At 35.8% G+C, this 23,910-nt stretch overlaps 1 long non-coding RNA gene and 1 pseudogene across 1 annotated transcript; one reads left to right on the top strand and one right to left on the bottom strand.

Moving 5' to 3' along the window:
• Nucleotides 1-698: 698 nt before the first annotated feature.
• LOC127131795 (putative pentatricopeptide repeat-containing protein At1g12700, mitochondrial) lies at nt 699-6,067 on the bottom strand (annotated as a pseudogene).
• A 10,400-nt stretch (nt 6,068-16,467) lies between these two features.
• Nucleotides 16,468-21,895, top strand: LOC127131812 (uncharacterized). Its single transcript, XR_007806521.1, has 2 exons — nt 16,468-16,893; nt 20,965-21,895. It is a non-coding gene; the product is annotated as an uncharacterized LOC127131812 (long non-coding RNA).
• Nucleotides 21,896-23,910: the final 2,015 nt, after the last annotated feature.

Here is a 23,910-nt window from a genome sequence, read left to right as displayed (position 1 = left end):
GTGCAGACAAACAAAAGATCTTCTGAAATTGTTAGATTAGAAATAAGAATATCAAGTGTGTAAATAGTACTAATACCAATAGCATGCTGATGGAGGTACTTGTGGAGACTAAGAGCATGAATTTAATGATTTGTGTTGTGGATCAGTGGATAGATAGGAAAATAGCGTGTCTGAAGCAATTTTCGCAAAGTAAATGAACTAATATATACTCACACGTGGTGATTCTTAAAGTAATATATTCTTTAATATAAATCAACTCAAGTACAAATGAAATCGGTGTTCAAAAATGTATTGTTCGATCTCTTGTCCAATGTTGAGTGATCCCAAATCAGCACAAGCTGATAAAATAGTTGCTAGGGTTGCTCCATTTGATTTAGTTTCCATCCCTATCATCCTTCTAAAAAGACTCAACGATTCCTCTGGATGGCCTGAACCAGCATATCCTGCAATCATCGACGTCCATGATAGAACACTCTTTCCTATTATTCTATCAAATATCCTTCAAGCAGATGTAAGGTTGCCAGAGTTTCCATGCATAGTTATAAGCAAGTTTCCAATGGAATCCTCTTCGTCACACCCACAAATGAATACAACATAGTGAACTGATGATATCAGCTAGGTTTGAAAATGAAAGAAGGGCATTTAAGGCATAACGGGGGCATGTAACTATCTTAGATAGGAAGTTGATATCAGGTAGGTTTGAAAATAATACTTACTAACCGTTCGGTTTGGAATTCATAATCAGTTAAGTGAATCAATAATAGTTCAATTCAGATACGAATTAACTTGCACAGTTTGGTTCAATCCTATAAATGTTTTTGATAATTTTCTTAATATATTTCACACACATGTTCTACAACACCATATTTTCAAAAGATTTTAAAATGAACAATTTTTTAATAATTTTCTTAATATATTTCAAACATAATGTCAAGAGATATTATGATAGTAAAAGCAGTGGTGCAATAATCACAACAAAATATGACATAGTAAAAGCATTCCATCTGTATTCATGGAAGATAAAACTTAGGGAAAGGTTGAAGTGGTGGCCAATAGGTTCCTCAAGATCAGGAAAGGGTCACCAGATACAGTGCAATATCATATCATTCATCCTCCATTTCCATGTCATATGCGCTATGTTGTACATTATATTTGCTGCGAGGCAGGTGAAAGGTTGAGTGTGAAGTAACTGTAAAGACATGACTTCTCAAATGTTTTGATGACGACAAACTTCTCTACAAGTCTAAGATTGATTAACAAAAAGGATTGATCAAGATTCAAGTTCATGAAGAAAGTTTTCAACTAAATGATCAAGTCTCGATGAAACTCATGAAGATTCGTATTTCAAATGAATAGGTATAACACTTGACTTCTAGATGATTATACAAGTGTTCAAAACATGTCTCATTCATGCCATAATCATTGGAAGTAATTTTATGCATCAAAGAAATCATAACACTTCATTTTTTAAGCTACTTTTCAAATCTGGGATGAAGTAATCGATTATCCATTTTAAGGTAATCGATTACTTTGTGATAAATTCAAATATTTTTGCACGTTGGAGGCAAGTAACCGATTATCCATATTAAGGTAATCGATTACCACTGAACCAGAGGCAAAAATCAGTGCATCTTTTCATGGAAGCTTTTCTATTTTCTTTACCATGAACAATGGCATCCTTTGGGTAATTGCATCCATTTGAGGAGGTGTTTAGACAACATATATACATCATTTTTTCAGATTTTAAATTAACCTCCTTGCAAAAATTTCAAATCAATTACTCATATTCTTTCAAACATTTTTTAAGTGTTCTTCCAAATTTTCTTAAGAGTGAAACCTTGCATAAACCTTCTTTTTAAGCATCATAGTTTCATTCCATACAAAGAACACTTGTATAATTATTGTGAGAATTAAGTGTTACAAAGGAGAAAATCAATTGATAAATTGATATACTTCAAATTTTCAACTATTTCATCTTCTACAAAAATTCAGAATTGTATCTCTTGATTACAACTTATTTTTAGGATTATTAGGAATAAGTTTGTAAGGTTTTATCCTTGCTATCCGGTGTGTGGATGCAAGAGGTCCTTTTGTGAGAATTTGAGTCTCGATTGGACTTTAAACATTGTAAATCCAAGAGGATTGTTCTTAGTGTGTTAGAATTAGATAGAAAGGCCTTAAGGTGTCTTGTCTAGTAATCTAACATTATAGTGAATTCTCTTTCGTGTTGAAAGGGGAGTGGAGTACTCTCGATCTGTGAGGAGAACCACTATACATCGTGGTGTTCTTTACTTTCCGCACTTTACCGCTTTTCATCACATAAGCATCTCAAGAAAGTAAAAATTAATAAACCGTAAAAAATCCGGAAAATCGTCTAAGTGCCTCATTCACCCCCTCTAAGGCACTCCTTAAACTTACAGTAATCAAACACTTTTTTCAATTGTTATTGCCTACTAAAGTCATCGGAACAAAACAGTGCTCAAAGTGTCCTTGATTGGTCAAGTAGAGGTTCAAACACGCAGCACAACACCGGTATCCATCAAACATGAGGTGATAGCTCAACCTATCAAAGACATAGCTAACTGTTAGTTTGTTATTTATGTTATCGCAGTTAAAAATCTCTTGCTAAATTAGTTTGGCTAGTGATAGCTCAACCTACCATCTATAAAATATGACCGGTGCACAATTTATCAGATTGAGGATAAAACATTTCAGAATCTTTAATTTTCTCCTCTTTTCTAACACTCTCTCTACTCTCAAACTTTTATAGAGAATAATGTCTAATGCATAAAAACTGATTTTGTATATGAAAAGTGTAGAACTTATGCATTCTTAATATGATGGGCTAAACAAGTATTGGACATTCATACATATCGAAAAATCATAAACAAATATGGTCTACCTTTGTCAATATCTAACTCATAAGAACCATAAGTTTCCCCTGATATCCCTCTAAATTATGGCTCTCAGTGACAGCTTACAATATTAGAACCATTCATGAAATTTTTATTAGAATATGATTTCACCAAATCATATTCAAGAAGTGTAAGTAAGATGACATACCGGCAATGTATATCATCACAGTAAGTAACAAGTTTTGATGCACTTCCTCAACCAATTAGAGCAATCCTAGAAAATGTTTATCAGCTTGTGCTGATTTGGTTCGCTCTGCTGTCATGTAATAAACCTTGTTCAGGAAACGAAATTATAGTATATTAACTTATTTAGTGTCCAAAGCTGTGATGAATGTATGTTAGCCTTCATAGATAATTCATGTTCTTTTATTATCTCTCTTCCACCTTCCTTAGAGGCAAGGTTCAAAACAGTATACATCATGCAGATGCAAAAGATTGTATTTGTTACATGGTTGATAGTCCAACCATGTAACACACAATCACAAATAGGAACGAAGTAATTTGAGTTGTGCATTACTCAATTGCAGTAAACAGAGCGATATTCTCATTTTTGCTACTAAATATGTGGATCCAAAATCTACTTATAAATTGTCAAGTATTTTAAAGTTTAGTTTGTCATAATGTGTATCATCATATATAGAACTCCCTAAATCTATAATGCAATTCCGGTGTTCTAATAGTAATTAGCAGTACCTTACTACAGTTTTTCTGCCAAAATGTTTCTCGTGTCCTAAATCTTTATTTGCATTTGTTAAGATTCAAAATAGAAATAAACAGCCCATTTGTAGTGCTAATTAATTCAAAGGGCACTGTATTGATGGAACTTGTAATTTCAGAACAGCAATGACATTAAAAAGACAATAGAGACAGCTCAAAATCAAAGGCAAAGAGACTCTGGCTTCCAAACCTAACACTGAAATCAGAACACACGATATTCTACTTCTCAGACATTGTATCCATGGACCTATTGTGATTGCAGTATAGCAATGACATTCAGAAGATTAGAGCAACAGCTCAAAACCAGACGCCTCGAATGAAGGCCTACGTAAGCAAACTTGTATCTATATTTTATGGCTTCCATACATTGGTGTATGTGTTCCACAAGACTAATAAATTCATCCTCTTGGTCTCGATAAGTATTGATTCACTGAAATAAATATAAAGCATCAAGATGTTTTCTATTGCTAAAGGTCTTGGCTAGAGGTGTAATACGGTTAGTACAAACACAGCCCAACACTTCTAAGACAACAATATAAACTCTACCAATCTCCCTCAAATTGGACTCTCCAATCTATCATTTTGTTAAGCACACAAACAATAAAAATATGTATCTTTATCCCATTAGCTGAAGCAACTACAATAATGAAAAGATGAAATAATGTTGAAACATAAATTCAAAATGATAATTTAGAAATAGAAATGCATCTTACCTATTATTAGTCTCATAGTAGACCTCTCATAATCATTTCAAGAAGAAGTTTCTCAGCTTTATCATTTTCATCATTTTCAAATAGGGAAAGAATAATGATTTCATAAGTACGAGCATCCGGACTGCAACCATTGTCTATCATTTTTGACAGCATAGTCAACGCTTCATCAAACAAGCCATTGTTACAAAATCCTTGGATCATAACAGTGTATATATAGACATCAAGATTGTAACCCTTGACCAAAAGTTCTTCAAAAACCTTTTGCGCGTCCTTTAGTCTTCCACCTTTACACAATCCATTGATAAGAATAGTGTATGTGCGCACACTTGGTTTAATACCTTTGTCTTTAAATTCTTTAAATAAAGCAATTGCCTTATCAACATCATGATTTTTGCACAAAGCATCTAATAAAGAATTATAAGTAATTATATCCGGGGGTTGACCTCTATCATGCATCTCGTCGACAATCTCCCAAGCATGTGAGATTTTCCTCGATTTGCACAAACCATCAATAAGGGAACTGTAAGTTACCGTATTGGGAATGATTTTTCTGCAATGCATTTCTTTGAAGAGATCATGGTACTGTAGCACCAAACATTAGCAATCACTCCCCTTTTGGACATAATGTTGAATATATCATTGGCCTTGCTCACTTCATTTGCATGACAATATCCATTCATTAAAGAGTTATACGTAACAACATTAGGTTTAATGTCTTTTTTAATCATCATAGCTAACACATTTTGTGCTTCTTTCACCTTTCCTTCCTTACAAAAAGCATCAACCAATATATTAAAAGTACACACATCCGGGTAGATTTTTTCCAATGTCATTTTATTAAACAAATAAATTGCTTCTTTCAATCTACCAACAATGCAAAAGCCATTAATTAAAGCATTGTAAGTGAAAACATTAGGAGAAATTCTCTTAACAACCATTTCAGAATATAAATCACATGCATTGTTAACAAGTTTATCTTTGCACATGCTGTCAATAATCGTAGTGTACATTACCACATTAGGTTGAACCAACTTTCCATCAACTCGTCTGAGCAACTGTAGTGCTGCAGTTGTTTCTCCAAGTTTACATAAACCATTGATCAATGCCCCATAGCTAACATGGTCGACATGAAATCCGTGAGCTACCACCTTGTCATGAAATTGCAATGCTTTATGAAGTTCACCTTTGAGACAGAGACCCTTGATGAATGCATTCAAGGTTATAGCATCTGGGAGATAACCCCTCTTGAGAATCTTCCCCAAAACAGAAAAAGCAAAAGTAATATGACCTAATTGAGAGAGAGAATTGATGAGGATGCTGTGAGTTACAAAATCAGGAGTAACTCTACTCAATTCCATCTGTTGAGAAAGGGAAACAACAGTGGGATAATGTTTGGCTTTGACAAGAGAACCTAAAATCTTGCCAAATTCAATGGCGGGTGGGGTGGGTTTCGTTTGGAGCAATCGATTGAACAAGGAAATAGCATCAACAGCATCATCATTGAAATGTTGGAGACAGTGAGAGTATGATCTAGAATTGGGAAAGGAAACACAAGCAACATACCTTAAAAACGACATTGTTGTCTTGTCGCTTGGCACACTGAACAAATTGTGTGCTGTGTTGGAATGAAAGAATAACCTATGATCTATAGAACACTTGAATATCTATACTCAGTTTGCAGACAAAGAAAATAAGCAAAATTAACATAGTGGCATTTGTTATTGAAGTGGTTCGGAACATTTGGATTTTTTTTTAAAATAACCATTTTTTTCAAAAAAATTCAAAAAAATTCATTTAAAAAAATAAATTAAAATAATAATCTTTTAAAACAGATGCGTCAAATGAATTAGCGCATCCATTTTGTAACAGGAGGAGGCGCCAGCGTCACTGGCGCATGCTTTGGAAGTATTTAATGTTGGCGCCTATGTTTGGCCTTTGGTGTATGCGTCAATTCATCTGACGTATACACCTTTGTATTTTTTTTAATTTTATTTTATTTTTAATAAATAATGAAATATAATGTTAAAAAAAAGTTTATTCATGATATAATAAAAGTTACATGGGATTGACAAAAATTTAATGACCAGCCCGATCGAAACGTCTCCTTGTTCCACATCCTGGTGCATTAGTTTGTCTTCGAGGTCTCCCATAATTTTCCTTAGGTGTTTGGGGTCTTTGTGTGCTAACATGATCCAATGATGGCTGGTGCGAAGGTTCGGCGGAAGTTCCAGCGGTATTTGATAGATGTGTCATCATTTGTTCCCAATAGCTAGGGGGCTCTAGCCAACAGCGCTTCCGTAATGCAATTCGGCGCCCATGTTGTCGTAATTGAGTCGATGCGGTTGGGTGAATTGTGGACGGTATAGTTGCCCGAATTGGGACATTGAATCGTTTTGAAAACGAAGCAATGGTTCCTGGGGTGTACTATAGTTAAACAATGGTTGGGTGTTTTGATGATGGGATGTTTGGATGGTCATTGGTAGGGGGCTACGATGAAGTGACCCATATGAATCATCTGGGCTATAGACGTTTATGGTTGATGTGTATGGTTGTGGTTGGGTGGGTGGCATGAATGGATTGCGAGGTTGGGTGTTTGGTTGTTGGGTGGGTGGCATGAATGGGTTGCGAAGTTGGGTGTTTGGTTGTTAGGTGTATGTGGTAGGTTGATGGTGTGAGGTTGGTTGTTGGGTTTGGGTTGTTTGGCATTGGTGTTGGACGGGGACTTGTTGTTGGGTGTATAATGACGAAGCTAGTTGGCGTGGATTAATCAAATATCGTGGCTCAGACACAAATTGTTGTGTTGTTACCGATCTAAACCATGTCATATAATGTTGAGTTGGTCTTGCACCATGTATGACTGATTCGTTTAAGATGTGTTGCCGTTGATTCCTCCAATGACGACATATCTCTTTTGCGAAGTCTCTCCAATTGGAATAATCTCATTGGGCATCGATTCTTTTTTTTATGTCAATCTCCCAACACGTCGGAGGTTCTGGAATCTGTTGCTACATGTCGAACTGCAGTTTTACTCTGTCACTCTAGTGCATCTCCACAGTAATGAACCGGATAATTGGTGTCTTTGTTGTCCAAACTGCAGCATCATCATGGTTAACCTGATGATCAAGACCCAAATATGGCCTCCAGATAAACTGTACAACAATACGACACGATTAAATGATAAATAATTTGATAAGTATGTTTAAATTAAAATAGATTTGTGTAGAAGTATTACATCGTATGGTCCAATGTGATCCAATAGATTGCGATAGACTACTATAATGTGTTTTTGACACCTATTATAGTTCATCCCTCTAACTGACCACCTAAATCATAAACAATTGGTAAATATTATGTACAATTAATAGTAATATAAAGTCTAATTAATTATATGGTAAAGTTTTAAACTTACTTTGTTGCAAACGGGAATATGAATGGCTTCTCGTTTACCGGGGCGAGTGACGGCATTCTTGATCAACCTCATGCTTGTAGCAAACACGCACATGAATAAAAAGTACAAGTGTTTTTTATGCATTTTTGCACATTGCACTATATAGATGGGCCAACATAACTGAACCCCAACTATATGTGTTTACCTTATTAATGTTGCGTAACAACGGTAAATACATAATATTTATTGTAATACCAGTACTTTCTGGAAATAAAAAATTACAAAATGAAATCATAATATAACATCAAACTTTAATTATTTTTTCGTACTCGGTTGATTCTTTGGACAATATTATACTCGCATAATATTGTTTAAGATATTTTAAATTTATACATTGTCCCCTAGCTTGACCGGATGATTCTCCCTCGGTTTGGTCGTCACACAAAGGGACACCCAATAATTCATTGCAGATAGAGTTGTCTTGGTTAACTCTACCATTCACGACCTTACCATCTATACGTAGACCCAACAACATGTATATGTCCTCAAGTGTAACGGTACACTCATCGAAAGGAAGGTGAAATGTGTGGGTCTCGGGTCTTCATCTCTCCAACAAAGCAAGAATAAATTTGTAGTCCACCGAGTACGAGACTATGTTGAGGAGATTTCCAAATCCACATCTGTCGCGCCTCAAAAAATGAGAACACGACTTAGTGAAGCGCAATCGCACGCTCGCAATGATGGACTGAACAGAGTCACCACCGAAATTTATTTATTCCTAAAAAAGAAAGGGGAAATATCGATAAAACCCAAGAAAGAACGACAATGATTATGGTCTTCGCAACCAAATCAGGGTTCGGGAGTCGATTATGCAAGGGGAAGGTATTAGCACCCCTCAGATCCGTTGTACTCAACAGGAACCATTATGTTAATTGTGCGCGTTATTGTTAGCTTAGAAATGTTAGGCTTCTCGAGTTATTAGGTGGGAAAGAAAGAATAGAAGAGAGAAGAATGTTTTTGGATTTTGCAACGAAGGGGACTAAACCTATGTTTTTTATTAATGGGCCTGACAAGTTTACAAATCCTGCTCCTACGTATCTCCGGGTGCAATAGAGAACTCAAGGCTTACGTAGTTCTGGGTAGAAAATGTTTGTGTGTTGGTCGATTTTAGCGAAAGCTATATTGTATTAATCGACGAAAAACATTGTTTTACCCAAAACAGATGAGGAGCGGACGTATACCACACATCGAATGGATTTACAAATCAACATTCAGAAAGACGTCACTTATCTCAACTCAACAATTATGGACGAAGCATTGCTTTACATCACCTTAAGACAAGATTTCTTTCGTTTTGAAAAGGTTTTTTTGATCAATCGCACGGAAGCGAAGAAAAGAGTTTAATTGGTTGGATGTATTTTTGGGCTTGAAAGACGAGTATTTATGACTTGCAAGCTCTTACGACTTGTGTCTAATACTCGGGACTACGTCTGGACCTTTCACCCAGGTAATCTTTTTCTTTCAATTTTATTGAGAAAAGACGTTTGAATATTTACAAATATTTTAAAGAGAAGACGAATACATAAGGCTTACAGGCTCTTACGACTTGAGCCTAATATTCGGGATTACGATTGGATATTCCATCAAGGGTAATATTTTTCTTCAGACTTTATTGAGAAAAATACATTTGAATATTTACAAATATTTTGAAGAGAAGACGAATACATAGGGCTTACAAGCTCTTACAACTTGGGCCTAATATTCGGGATTACGACTGGATATTTCATCCAGGTAATCTTTTTCTTCCAACTTACTTATGAAAATGGTTTGAATACTTATAAGTGTTTTAGAGGGTAGACGAGTACTTATGGCTTGCAAGCTCTTACAACTTGGGCCTAGCATTCAGGGTTACAACTGAATATTTCGTCCAGGTAATATTTTTATTCCAATTTTTTATGAAAATGATTTGAATATTGGAGTATTTTGAAGAGAAGATGAATACATGTGGCTTACAAGCTCTTACAACTTGGGCCTAATATTCGGGATTACGACTGGATATTCCATCCAGGGTAATCTTTTTCTTCACATTTTAATTAAGAAAATGGTTTGAAATTAAATTAAAATGATCAATATATGAAAGTTTGAAATTAAAGAAATTAGGTTGATATTGCTTAAAATCTCATTATATGAAAGCCCAAGAGTAAGTCACTAGATCGAAAACCAACTGAAATCAAAAGCAACTGAATTTAGCTCTAAGCTAACTTAAGTGGATTCATGTAAGAATCACTCTATAAGAAACCGAGCAAAATATTTATGCGTCCAAACGATATTCAAAAGTACCTATATATAAAGTACCTAAAAATTAGAAAAGTAAGTTTCAACAAAAATAGAAAAAAAATCAAAATTATTCAATCGAATAAGGACATGTGGCACATTTAATAAAACAAAAAGGTGAACGAAAACAAATGAAAAAATGCAGGCAGTGGAATGTTAGTAATATCTCTTCTCCATTTTCATGAAACAAGACAAGGTCCTCCCTCAATCTTCATGAATGCATTTACTTAGCAATAAATAAGCTATCTCACTTCACATGAAAATTCAAAGAAACAAACATCCTCTCTCACTCTATTCTCTCTGAGTTTTTATTTTTTAAAGATATATCAAATTAAATCAACTCTCTCCACTATATCTCATAAAGCAAAACCAAAATTGTAATAACAAAAAAATTCATAACACAGATAAAGAAGCTACCGGCTGGAATCGAGGAGTTACATAAGGTTGTTCATGGTGGTGTCGGAGGTGCTGCCGCAAAGTGCGATGACAGAGGTTATTTCAGATGGAGTTTGTGTTATTGTTGGTGTATTTAGAGTTTGGTGGTGAGTGTGATTTATTTATAAGAGAGATAATGTGATATGAGGTTTCTATATTTGTGTCATGAATCAATCACATTTCTACTGAACCATTTAATTTGAAATTGATATGAAATGGAGAGAATGGTTAAGAGATGCAAGGCCTTTTGCTTTACTGTTAGTAGAAAGTGAAAAAGATCTTCTTCTTTTTTCTGCAAGTGCCAACCCCCCTTTTTTATTGAAATTGAAAACGAGAGAGAGAATTTATTAGGAAGGCGCTGTTTGGATCCCGTTTCTCCTCCTGCAATGTTTAGTTAATATATATTAGGGTTCTTATGATAAAAAATCTCAAAATATCCTTTTGATTTTTTTTAGTGTGAAAATGAGTTATAAACAAATTAAATACAATACAATTATACTAGTTTATATAATCAAAATAAATTTGAAACAAAAGCATAGAAAAATCTATTTATTTATTTTGGACATTTTGACAAAGAGATAAAAATAAAATGTCTCAAAATAAATAAAGGTTGGGCGCAAAAGTGCTCAAAAAATTAAAATGAATGCACCAAAATGATCAGTGCAAAATAAACTTATTGGAAAAATACAACGTTTCTTTTAATTTTGAAATAAATTTTAATCGGTTAAACAGGCTCGAGCTGATCAAAAAGTGGCCAAAAAATTAGCCGAAAAATAAATCGAGCATACTAGATTAAACTATCTGAAACGTAGATTAATAAAGCTGATGTCTGAAAGCTTGATTTTAAAATTTTCCGTCCACTGATTTGATGCACATTCGTCGATTAATTCAACCGGTTTGCCTGTAGATCCGAAAAAATTATTTCGACTGATATTCTAGGCACTATGTGGTATGGAATGCATGGTATGTTATGTAGAGATGCAATAGCTATGATGAATGTACGTAATCCTTGATTCAGGGTCAAAATTGGGGTATGACAGTTGCCCCTATTTAAGTATCTTCAACTAGAGATATGAAGCAGGACACTCTTCATATGATCATAGTGGGAGATAATTAAATACTAAGAAGACCCAAATTTTGATCCTGAAATGCAAATGATATGATATGAGATGAGATGAATGCATGAATGAATGACTCTTTTTTATTTGTTTTGCTAGGGATATGATCAGACATAAGATAAATCGTAACAGGATGTTTTATGATGGATACAAAATGAAACAAAGATCTATGGGGAATGATGGAGACATGTTGTAACGGTGGCCCACAGGAAACAAAAATAAAGGTGAAAACTTGTTGGAGATAACAATCCTGCTGGAGGAAAGACAATTGGGGAATATGCAAAGAGATTTTAACAACAGGTTCGTACATAACCTGATAACACCGGAAAATTCAAAGAATTTTCAACAACAGGTTCAAACGTGATCTAACAACACTTGAATATTCAAATAGTGTTCAATTAACAGGTTCAAACATGACTTGACAATGTTGGAGGATATCAAAAGGTTCCATAAATAGGTTCAAACATGACCTGACAATAGTGGAAAACATACAAAGAAAGTTCCATCAACAGGCTCATACATGACCTAACAGCATTGGAAAATTCAAAGCGTTTCAACAATAGGTTTAGACATGACCTGAGAATATTAGAAAATCAAGGAAGTTTTAATCAATAAGTTCATATGTGACCTCAACATTTGGATATTTAAAGAAAGTTTCACCCATAGGTTCATACATGACCTGATAATACTAGAAAAAATCAAAGGGAGTTTTATCAACAGGTTCATGCATGACCTGACGACACTGGAAAATTCAAAGAAAGTATATCCATAGGTTCATGCATGACCTGACAATTCTAGAGGTTTTACAGAGATTCTAACAACAAGTTCATAGGTGACTTGAAAACAAACAAATCTTATGGTTTTTCTTAGACTCGGGTAGAGAGCCCATCTCACCAAGCACCACTGACAGAGAGCCCCAAATAAGACATAGTCAATAAATCACAATACAATAATTATGACATCATAATAATAACAGAAAAAATAACAAACAAATAAACAAAATTAACACACAATACATCAACTGAACTAAATTAGGCTACACTCTCTTTCGCTTGGAGTTATTCCCCAGTAGAGTCGCCATCTGTCGCATCTCGAAAAATACGATTCCTCGCGATGGATGCGGAAAAATAAATATGTCCCCAGTAGAGTCGCCATCTGTCGCATCTCGAAAAATGCGATTCCTCGCGATGGACACGGAAAAATAATTATGTTCGAACAGAGTCGCCACCGAACTTTATTTATCCCAACGAAGGAATAGGAAAATATCGATAAAACCTTTGAACAATAAAATAATGGTCGTCGCAACCATATTTGGGTTCAGGAGTGGATTACGCAAGAGGAAGGTATTAGCACCCCTTGCGTCCGTTGTACTCAACGGGAACCTTTTAGTTCTAATTTGTGTTTCGAGTGTTAATTTATGTTTGTTTGTTATCTTTGGGTTATAAAATATTGAAAATAGAAATGGATGAGAATCTCAGAAAGGAGAAAGGGGAGGTTTTTTTTTATTAGTGTGCTCGCGAAGATACAACAATCTCCTGCCTACGTATCCTTAAATAAGGAAATCAGAGCATTCGTAGTTCGGGAAACTACGGTTGGTTGGTGTCTTTTACCGAACAACTGTTTAGATCGTGTTCTAAAGGCTAAACGTTGGCTTGTCTACTCTCGACGGAGGCTTAAGCATTGGTTTGTTATGCACATTAAAAAGGATTAAATAGTGTTCTTTCTGAAAAAGTTTTGATCACACGAGGGTGACAAGTTGGATTAATATGTTGGATGTTTTTGATTGGTTGATATGTTTTTTGGTTGGATGACGATTACTTGGATAGTTGAGTAAGACAAATCATATCCTAACAGTCGGGAAAGGGAATAGAAGACTCTAGACCACTTTCTTTCTCATCCTTAATTATAGAAAGGATTTGATAATAATTAAAGTGTTTTGAATGGATGATGAATACTCAGATAATCGAGTAAGAAAACTCGTATCCTAATAATCGGGAAGAATAGAAGACTCTAGACCGCTTTCTATTTCATCTGAGTATTTTAAAAAAATAAGGTTGTATATGCTTGACGTATTTTAGAATAAACGACAAGTACTTGAATGGTTGAGTAAGACAACTCACATCCAAGCATTTGAGAAGAGGAGTTGAAAGCTCAAAACCATCTCCTTTTTCGTGTAATTTGTTAAGAAAATGATTTGATTAAGTTGTATGTTTGTGGAAAAATGACAATTGTTCGACTGACCGAGTAAGAGAGCTCGTATTCAACCAATTGGGGAGAGAAGTTGAAGACTCAAAGTCATCTCCTTTTTCATTTCATTATTATGAAAGTGTTTTGATTTAATCGGGGTTTGGAAATTTGTAAAGGAAAGACAATTATTTGACTAACCAAGTAAGAGAACTTGTATTCAAATACTCGAGGAGAAAAATTGAAGACTCAAAGTCATCTCCCTTTTCATTTCTTATTATAAAAGGATTTGATTTATTTGTTCTTAAGTGGATTAGAAATGACGATTATTCGATCAACCGAGTAAAAGAATTCGTGTTCAAATAATCGAGAAGAGGAGTTAAAAACTCAAAACCATCTCCTTTTTGTTCCTAAATGAAATAGTATTTGTCGCACCTCGAGAAAATGAGAACACGACTAAGCGATGTGCAATCGCACACTTGCAATGATGGACTGAACAAAGTCGCCACCGAACTTTATTTATTCCTAAAAAGGAAAGGGGAAATATCGATAAAACCCAAGAAATAACGACAATGATTATTGGTCGTCGCAATCAAATCAGGGTTCGGGAGTCGATTATGCAAGGGGAAGGTATTAACACCCTTCACGTCCGTTGTACTCAACGGGAACCATTAGGTTAGTTGTGTGCGTTAGTGTTAGTTTAAAATGTTAGGCTTTAAGTTATTAGGTGGGAAATAAAGAAAGGAAGAGAGGAAAAGTTTTTGGATTTTTGACGAAGGACTAAACCTAAGTTTTTTATTAGTGGGCCTGACAAGATTTACAAATCCTGCTCCTACGTATCTCAACAGAGAAATCAAGGCTTACGTAGTTCTGGGTAGAAAATGTTTGTTTGTTGGTCGATTTTAGTGAAAGCTACATTGTATTAATCGACGAAAATATTGTTTTACCCAAAACAGATGAGGAGCGGACGTATACCACACATCGAATGGATTTACAAATCAACATTCGGAAAAATGTCACTTATCTCGACTCAACAATCGTGGCCGAAACATTGTTTTGCATCACCTTAAGACAATATGTCTCTCATTTATGAAAATGTTTTTGATCAACCGCACGACGGCGAAAAAAAGAGTTTGATTGGTTGGATGTATTTTGAGTAATGGCGAGAACTTGGATGAGCGAGATATCCATCTCGAATCCTAGTTTCAGGAGTGCGTGGTATCCACCATGTTCCATTTCTATCTTACTGGAAAAAGTGTTTAATAAAGATTAAGTATTTTGAATTTGATTGAAAAGGGGTTTGAAGAAACCGCAACGACAATGACGGCGAGAGTCAAGATAGGCGAGGCATCCACCTCGAATCTTAATCTCAGGAGTGCATAATATACACCATGTTCCGTTTCCATCTTTATTAAAAGAGGTTAAGATAGGAATTAAGTATTTTGGAGTTTGAAATACGAGTACTTGTGACTTGCAAGCTCTTACAGCTTGGGTCTAATACTCGGGACTACGTCTGGGTATTCCACCCAAGTAGTCTTTTTCTTTCCACTATTATTAAGAAAATGATTTAAATATGAAGTGTTTTGAAGAGAAGACGACTATTCATGGCTTGCAAACTCTTACAGCTTGAGCCTAATATTCGGGATTACGACTGGATATTCCATCCAGGTAATCTTTTTCTTCCAACTTTGTTAAGAAAATGATTTGAATAATGGAGTGTGGGGAAGAGAAGATGAATATTTATGGCTTGCAAGCTCTTACAACTTGAGCCTAATATTCAGGATTATAACTGGATATTCTATCCAGGATAATCTTTTTCTTCATAATTTGCTTAAGGAAATGGTTCGAATATTTACGAGTGTTTTGGGGGGAAGACTAACACTTATGGCTTGCAAGCTCTTACAACTTGTGCCTAATATTCGGGATTACGACTGGATATCTCATCCAGAGTAATCTTTTTCTTCAGATTTTATTAAGAAAATGGTTTAAATATTTACAAATATTTTGGGGGGAAGACGAACACTTATGGCTCACAAGCTCTTACAACTTGGACCTAGCATTCGGGACTACGAATCTTTTTCTTCCAACTTACTTATGAAAATGGTTTTAATATTACGTTTGAGTTAAGAAAATAAATCGATGTTTAATCGAGGTTTGATTCATAGAGAAATGATTTGAGAGCAGTGTGATTTTATTTACACGTGTGAGGATATGAACATAGATAGAAATAAACCTAATTAAACCAACTAACACACAAAGGTCGACTAATCGAATAAAACCCAATATCAGAAAGTCAACCATTAATTAAATCTAAAAAGTAAACATTTAAAAATCTAAGTAACTGATTAACAATTAAATTAAAATAATTAAATGAAGAGATAATAGTAAAGCAAATAGAACAAATAAGGGTGCATGGGTGAATGTGAGGTGTAAGATTCAGCAAGTCAGCATGGCCCAAAGTTCACAAGCCCAATCTAAAAGTATTCACTTAATTCTAATTAAATCATACATTAAATAATAGTACAATAATAATAATAACAATAATAATAAAATAAATGAAAGAAAGTTCTACGAAAGATAAGACCATTCCTGCTGTAATCCTGGTCTTATCCCTTCTTACTTTAAATTTTAAAAAGAAGCCAACGGTCATGCGACACGTGGCAAAGTTATTAAGATAAAAAAAGTACATCCAAGGCAGATGGGGTGAACGTTAGAGACTTAAAGCTTTTCTCTCACACCCAGATACACTCTTCTCACTCTGCTTATACTGACGACGACGACGAAAGGAGATTTATAGTGGTGGAGGCTAGGGCATAGGTTCCGACGTGTGGCTCGTAACCAATTCGAGGAAGGCGATGACAGCGACGCGTTACCGTTCGCTTTCGGAAGGATGTGGCGGCGACGACAGTGGCGCACTACCGTTTGGAAGGTTGTGACGGCGACGAAGGTACGATATCGCGCGATTTAGAGAGTTTTAGAAGAAGGCTCGTACGCGAGGTTGACCGGTACGGCGTGACTCTTAGCGATTTCGAAGGAAGTTGGCTACCGGTGGATTTGTTTTTATCCCTGGATGCGATTTGGTTTCTCAGGTTTGCTAGTGACGTACTGGGCGATTTGGTTTCTGTGACGGTGTATTCGTCGCCATATGATCTATTGATTAAATCATAAGCTAAGCATACATTGAATTAGAGTCGCCACCGCACTTTTATTTATCCAAAGGACTGGCTAAAAAGCGAACAAAAGCCTAAGAAGTTTTACGCGTAGAAAACTAATAAAAAGATCAGAGATTCTGGGTAAGGGGTAAATTACGCAATGGGAAGGTGTTAGGCACCCATCACGTCCTAGGTACTCCTAGGGAACCCTTTTTCACACTTGTTGTAAAAATTATTTGTTATTGACATTAATGTTGTGCAAACATGATTGGGATGGTGAGAAAAGAATATACATTTTTATTGGGTTTGAACGGATGAACCCGTTGCCTACGTACCTTCCATCAAAGGTAAGGATCAAAACGCCGTAGTTCGGCTAAAAGATTTCCAAAAGTGGGTTGGGTTCAATTTTAAACACAAACCCTAGGTCTTACGTTATCCACGGGAGAAAACTCAACCTTATACAAACAACAACGTCCACCATGTGAGAACAGCTTCAACTTGCCAGAGAGGGGTTAACCCTATAATAGGCAAGGAAGACTTACAATTCAATCACTAAAGACAGAAGGTGAGATTAACATCAACCACTAAGATAAATCAAACCTATAGCTCATGTATGAAAACATTAATAATGGACAAAGCCAAAACAAGTGAATGAGTGAATTTACTGATTATGATTATGAAAATGGAGTCAAAGTATAATTAAAGTTAATTCAAAGAAGTATTATGAAATGGGGTTTGAAAGAAGTCAAGGACTTGAGGTCCAGGTTTTTAGTTAGAAAACATGAAGATGTTTGCACAACACTTAGGTCAAGTTTGAAAATTAAGAGTGTGAAAAGGTTCTAAGACATAATGGGGATGAATGGATGAAGATGGAAAGTAAAACTTCTTAGAAGGTTCACCTCTTGAAATCATATAGGAGATGATTCAAGTGTGTCCTTTGGAATAGCAATGAATAATAACAAACAAGCAAAGCAAAAGAAATGCGGATATCGGATGCCAATCACTGGTCTTATACCAATCTCCTAAAACAGAAAGGGATATCAGAAGCCACTCAATGGTCTTACACTAATCTCCACAGGAAAAGAAATAAAAGCGGATACCGAATACCAATAGATGGATTTACACCAGTCTCCTAAAACAAAACAGGATATCAGATGCCACTCAATGGACTTACACTAATCTCCACAGAAGAAAACAAGAAATGAGATATGAAAGTCAACTGCCAATCTGTCTGGACTTAGGTTAACTCCACAGATATGCTCATAGGAAATCCAATGCCACATTACAGGGACTTACAATGGATCCTCACATACAAGAACAAAAGCAACATATGATCACAGGAAAAGCAAATGCCAACTTACAGGGACTTACTATTGCATCCTCACATAAACAGATAAAACAAACTATGATCACAGGAAAGCAGATGCCAACTTACAGGGACTTATAACTGCAACCTCACATACAATCAAAACGGATCAAATTATGATCACAGGACAACAGATGCCAACCTACAGGGACTTATAACTGTATCCTCACATACAAACAGATGAAACAGAAGATATGAGTGACCAATGAGGTCTTACACTCTATCCTTCCATATCACAGGAGCAAATGCCAAAGCAATGGACTTACAATTGTCCTCAATGGGTAAACAACAATAACAAAAGTCACACAGACAAATGATATGATCATGCACTAATGGCAATTGATGATGATGATAAATGCATAACATACAAGCAAACAAGTGCATATGAAACAATCAATCAAGCAATGAATATCAAACAGCACACTCTATAGCCAAACAATTGGAGGGCTCACACAAGAGGGTTTGACTGTGAAAGTCCACTGTAATAGGTGAAGGTCGCTCTTAACCTTGCCATTGAGAGGCTAAGGTGAAGCAGATGAAAAGGAGATGAGGGGTGTGCCTCATTGCTTCTATCTCAGATCAGAGAGAGCATCAAATAATAGAAAGTGGGGGAGTTCAGAAAGATGGAACTCTTTCCCCTTTATTGACTCGATTAGATCTTGGGTTTTTATCTCAATGCTTCAACCATGTAATGGGAGCAAAGAGAGGACACACTGAATAGTGGGGGATAGATTGTTTATCCCTACCTTCCACCAATTGCCTTACTTGAAGGACTTTTCCTGCTTAGGACAAATTTAAACACACACAGGCATTGCCTCTTAAGGAGGACTTCAGACAGTTTGCCCGGTCAAATAACAGACCGGGTCTCCAGACTACATGAAGAAGAAGTATTTATACCTCAAAAGCAAATGCTAAAGCAAGCAAGCAAGTTCAAAGAACTTAGGCAACTAAAGTACTTGTTTTTGAAGCAAGTTGTCAAACAGTGGTATTTTGGTGGTTATAAGCTCGAACAGGTGCAGGTCCAGGTTTATGATGATGATGCTTGAAGCCTCTTAGCTCAACAAAGCTTGAGTAGGTCCAAATCTCAATCTGCCATTGGAAGGGTTTGAAGAAAACAGAGCTCGAGGATGGGGTTCCAGCTGTGAATCAAAGGCTCAAAGGACTCTCAAATGAGGTTTAGATGATGGAGGAAGCAAAGGTTCCTTGAGTTCTTTGAATGGTTTGTGCAGAAATCCTGTTTTGGCCCAAAATGCAAGATGCGAGTAAGAGTGTTTTTGTGATGGCTGCTGCAATGTCTCTAGGGTTGAAAATGCAGAAAAAAGACTTTATATGGTCTGTTTAGAGTTGGTTTTGGGAATGCTAATCTTGCTTAGCTTAAAATGTGGTATTTGCATTTTTGCTAATTGTGTACAAGTGAACAATGGAGGTGCAAAGCTGGTCACGAATTGGGCTTGGAAATGTTGCAAACAGACCATCCAATTGCTGTTTTATGATTTGCTTATGCATTGCTGTACTTGTTTTGCTTAATGAAGTCAATTGTACAATTTGCCAACTTTGCATTTTAGGCCAAAATGATGGTAAAATGGTGGTATGATGATGATTTAGGGCTTGGAGCAAATCACAAATATGATTTAACACATTTCCCAATTGGCCAAATTGAGAAAAAGTCAAAGAATCAAAAAGTCAATGGTTGGTCAAACTTGGTTTTTTAATGAAATAGGTCCAAAAATGCCATTTTGATTGGTAGGGTTTTGATGAATGAAATTTATATTTTTGGAAAGAGGAGGAAAAATGTGGTTTGTAGGAAAAAACCCCACCAAATTTGGCCTTATGGTTTGAGAGATATGCCCTTCTGAAGTTCAAAAGTTGGTGAAAATGATTTGATCATATCTTGACAACCACACATGGGATTTGAGAGTTCTTGGACTTTTTGAAAATTGGAGAACAAGATCTTCAACTTTCATGTTGGGCAAAAATTCATTTGAAGCTTGTATCATGATGTAAGTTTAAGATCAAGAAGTTTCCATTTTTGGCAGTTGAAATTACAGGTCCACTTTCTATTTTGGGAAAATTTCTGATTGGCTTGATTTTCTTCCATGATGAGGTTGGACATGATAGATGAGGCTTATACAAGCATGAATGAACTCCTTCAAATCAATTCCATCCATCAAATCTCTGATTAAATCCTCAGTTGACCAAGTTTGACTTTTCTAGGGTTTTGGATGACTGAAGCTCTTCTGATGATTTCCAAACCCTAATTCCTTGAGAACTTGACTTCAAATGATGTCTCAAGACATATGAACTCTTGATTAATGATCATGATGCCCAAATTCCACAAGAATGGCCATCATCCATTGCTTTGACTGACTGTTGACCATCTTTGACCTAATTTCTGATGATTGCTTCAACTGCAAGCAACAAGGTTAGACTGACAATATTTTTGTACTTTTTGAATGATAAACATATGAAAGCAAAGATGTACAAATGCAAGACATGCTTGGTGATCAAGAAAATCAACTCACAAGGCAAACCACCCACTAGGAGGAAAGCTAGGGCATGTAGTGATCCTTGAGACAATGATATGAGATGATATGGGCCATGAGGGATCTTAGGGCCAAAATTGGGGTCTTACAGTTTCTCAGGTTTGCTAGTGACGTACTGGGTTTCGGTGACCTGGATTTTCAGGGTTGCAACTGATGTACTGTTTTTGTGATTTGGGTTTTCAGGTTTGCTCAATGCGGCGTGAAGAGTTTGGTCGCGTGGTGAGTTAAGCTTGGATGAGCGGCTTGCGGTTGGTTTAAAGAAAATGATGAGGGTGACACGTTGTTGCCGGGTAGTGTGAGTCATTGGATTTTGATGGCGGTTTAGAACAGAGACGTGTGATTATTATTGAAGGGGTTGTCTCGGCGGTGCGAAGTTGTGGATGACTGTTAACGTGGTCGACAAGACGCAAGGTGGTTAAGGCGTGTTATGGTCGGAAAAAAATGTAAAGGAGCGGTGGAGTTCATGCAGGTTTGAGGGTTACAATATGTGAGAGTTTAATGTCAATAGTAGTCATGGCTGATGGTTACCTATGATATTGTAAAGCTTGGGTATTTCTGGTGTAAAAATGTTGTTTGGTGGCTATGAAGGTGTGTGTAGAGTGGGTGGTTTTTAAGAGACTCAATGAGATAAAAGGAGAACGGCTGTGTTGCATATCCAAGTGCTACTATGTCCAGGAAAACAACCATGAGGGTGCTTGGAAAGCGCCCTCTCTTAACACCAATGAAAAGTAAAAAAAGTATACATAAGAAAGAATGAACAATGATAATACCTGACTGTTGGTGAATAGCAAGTTTTGCATATAAATGAATACAGTTCTTCTTTTCTTACAGGAGGGAGTCCGAACTCCTTAGACAAAAGCAATGAGTAAAGAATGGTTCTCCCCCTTCTTTTTTTTAGTGCCCCCCCTCTAGGATTTACAGTGAACTTATTTGTTGCTTAGTAACAAAGTTAGATATGAAATTGGCTACTTTTTGAAACATGAGAGTTTGTTTTGATCAATTGGTATAAAACTCTATTAATTATGAAATTATGATATCCTGCATTTGCTTTTTCCTTTTGACTCCAATGTCTTGTGTTTGTTTCTTATAAATATGTTAAGTTGTTGTTCTGAAATTTGCAGGATAAAAGGACAAATGGACAAATTGGTGGAAAATGACCCTTCAAAGGACAAGACAAAACTTTTTCCTTGTAACTGATTTTTTTTTTAAATTTTGTAATAACTTATATGGAACTTAAGGCAAATGTAAATTTAAATGTAATATAATTTTTTTGTAATGCTTTTTAATATAAAAATGAAAAAAAAAATATTATAAAACTAAAGCAACTATTCTAAAATGCAGAAAAAAAATTATAGTGTCAATTCTTATGAAAATACTAGAAAAACTAGATTTATTTAAGAGAAAAGAAAAAAATATAATTACTTCTTACTCTTGTAAGAACAAAAATTGTTCTACAACAGATTCCTTGATTTTGATGATAACAAAGGATGAAACCAAAAATGGCACCCTAACGAAAAGTTTCTAAGTGTGCAGGGTTCTAAAGAAAGAAGGAAGAAATCTGATGATGTCATCAGATACAGAACCAGATCAGATACAAATTATCAAAGTATCAGAAGCATCTGAACAAGAAGTAAGCTCTAGATGTTCTGACTCTGAACAACGCTATCTCTAAATTCCAGAAGTTATCAGCGCTATCTGAAGAATCCATCTGAACTTCAAAAGAGATCAACATCAGAAGCAAGATTCCAAGATTCTCCAGAAACACAAATACTCTGATCATGGAATTGCTAATCAAGGAAGAGTAACGTTAAAGTCAAGTAAAGATTTGTAAATGGTTTTCCTAATAGAGAAAGAGACGTTAATCTCCTATTTCAATAAAGAAGATACTATATGTGGTAAGTAGTCATTTCAAGGAGAGAAAGTTATCCTGCAGAAGCTATTTAAAGTGATGGCGTAAATTCATTTTAGTATCCACCAGTTTCAACCACTACCTCACTGATATATAAATTGGGCTGCAATCAACTTTGAGGACGCCAACAAGCGAAAAACATACTGAAACATCAACGCTCAAGAAAAACACTCTTGCTCTCTAAGATCTTCACGAAGCTTTTGCTTATAACGTGAAAAACTCTTGTTCTTAATATTGTAATTTTTGCTTTCTTAGAAGCACTCTAGATTACATAAATCTTTTATCTATTGTTTGTTTATTTCCTCAAGTGACTCTGTGTAGTCTGTATACTTGAGAGGACTAAGAGATCTTTCTCTTAGACGTTGTTTGTAATCTTTCAAGATTAGTGGATTAAGTCCTTGTTGAAGGCGAAATCACCTCGGCCGGGTGGACTGGAGTAGCTTTGTGTTATAAGCGAACCAGTATAAAATCCTTGTGTGATTTTCATTTTGAAAAGCGCTTATTTTTCCAAACAATTCAAACCCCCCCCCCCCTTTCTTGTTTTTCTCTCCTTCAATTGGTATCAGAGCTCCGGCTCTGTTATTGATTTTCTAATCAAACACTTAACCGTGTAGAGAGATCCAGTACGAGAAAAACTATGGCCCACTCAAACGAAAGAGATAGTTACAATGCTAAGCCTCCTGTTTTTGATGGAGAGAAGTTTGACTACTGGAAAGATAGAATCGAAAGTTTCTTTCTGGGTTATGATGCTGACCTCTGGGACATTGTCACAGATGGATACACACCTCCAGTCTTAGAAAATGGAGCTGAAGTTCCCAGAAATAAGATGTCAGAAGATCAGAAACGTGTCTTCAAAAATCACCACAAGGCCAGAACAATACTTCTAAATGCTATATCATACAACGAATATGAAAAGATCACCAACAGAGAGACAGCCAAAGATATACTTGACTCTCTGAAGATGACTCATAAAGGAAACTCCCAAGTCAAAGAGACGAAGGCTCTGGCGCTTATCCAGAAATATGAAGCCTTCAAAATGGAAGATGACGAAGCTATAGAGGCCATGTTTTCTAGATTCCAAACTCTTATTGCAGGTCTCAAGGTGCTAGACAAAGGATACACAACTGCAGATCATG

The sequence above is a fragment of the Lathyrus oleraceus genome, chromosome 1 (assembly GCF_024323335.1).
Source record: "Lathyrus oleraceus cultivar Zhongwan6 chromosome 1, CAAS_Psat_ZW6_1.0, whole genome shotgun sequence".
In the NCBI taxonomy this organism is placed as follows: Eukaryota; Viridiplantae; Streptophyta; class Magnoliopsida; order Fabales; family Fabaceae; genus Lathyrus; species Lathyrus oleraceus.
This window is presented reverse-complemented; position numbering and strand designations above follow the sequence as displayed.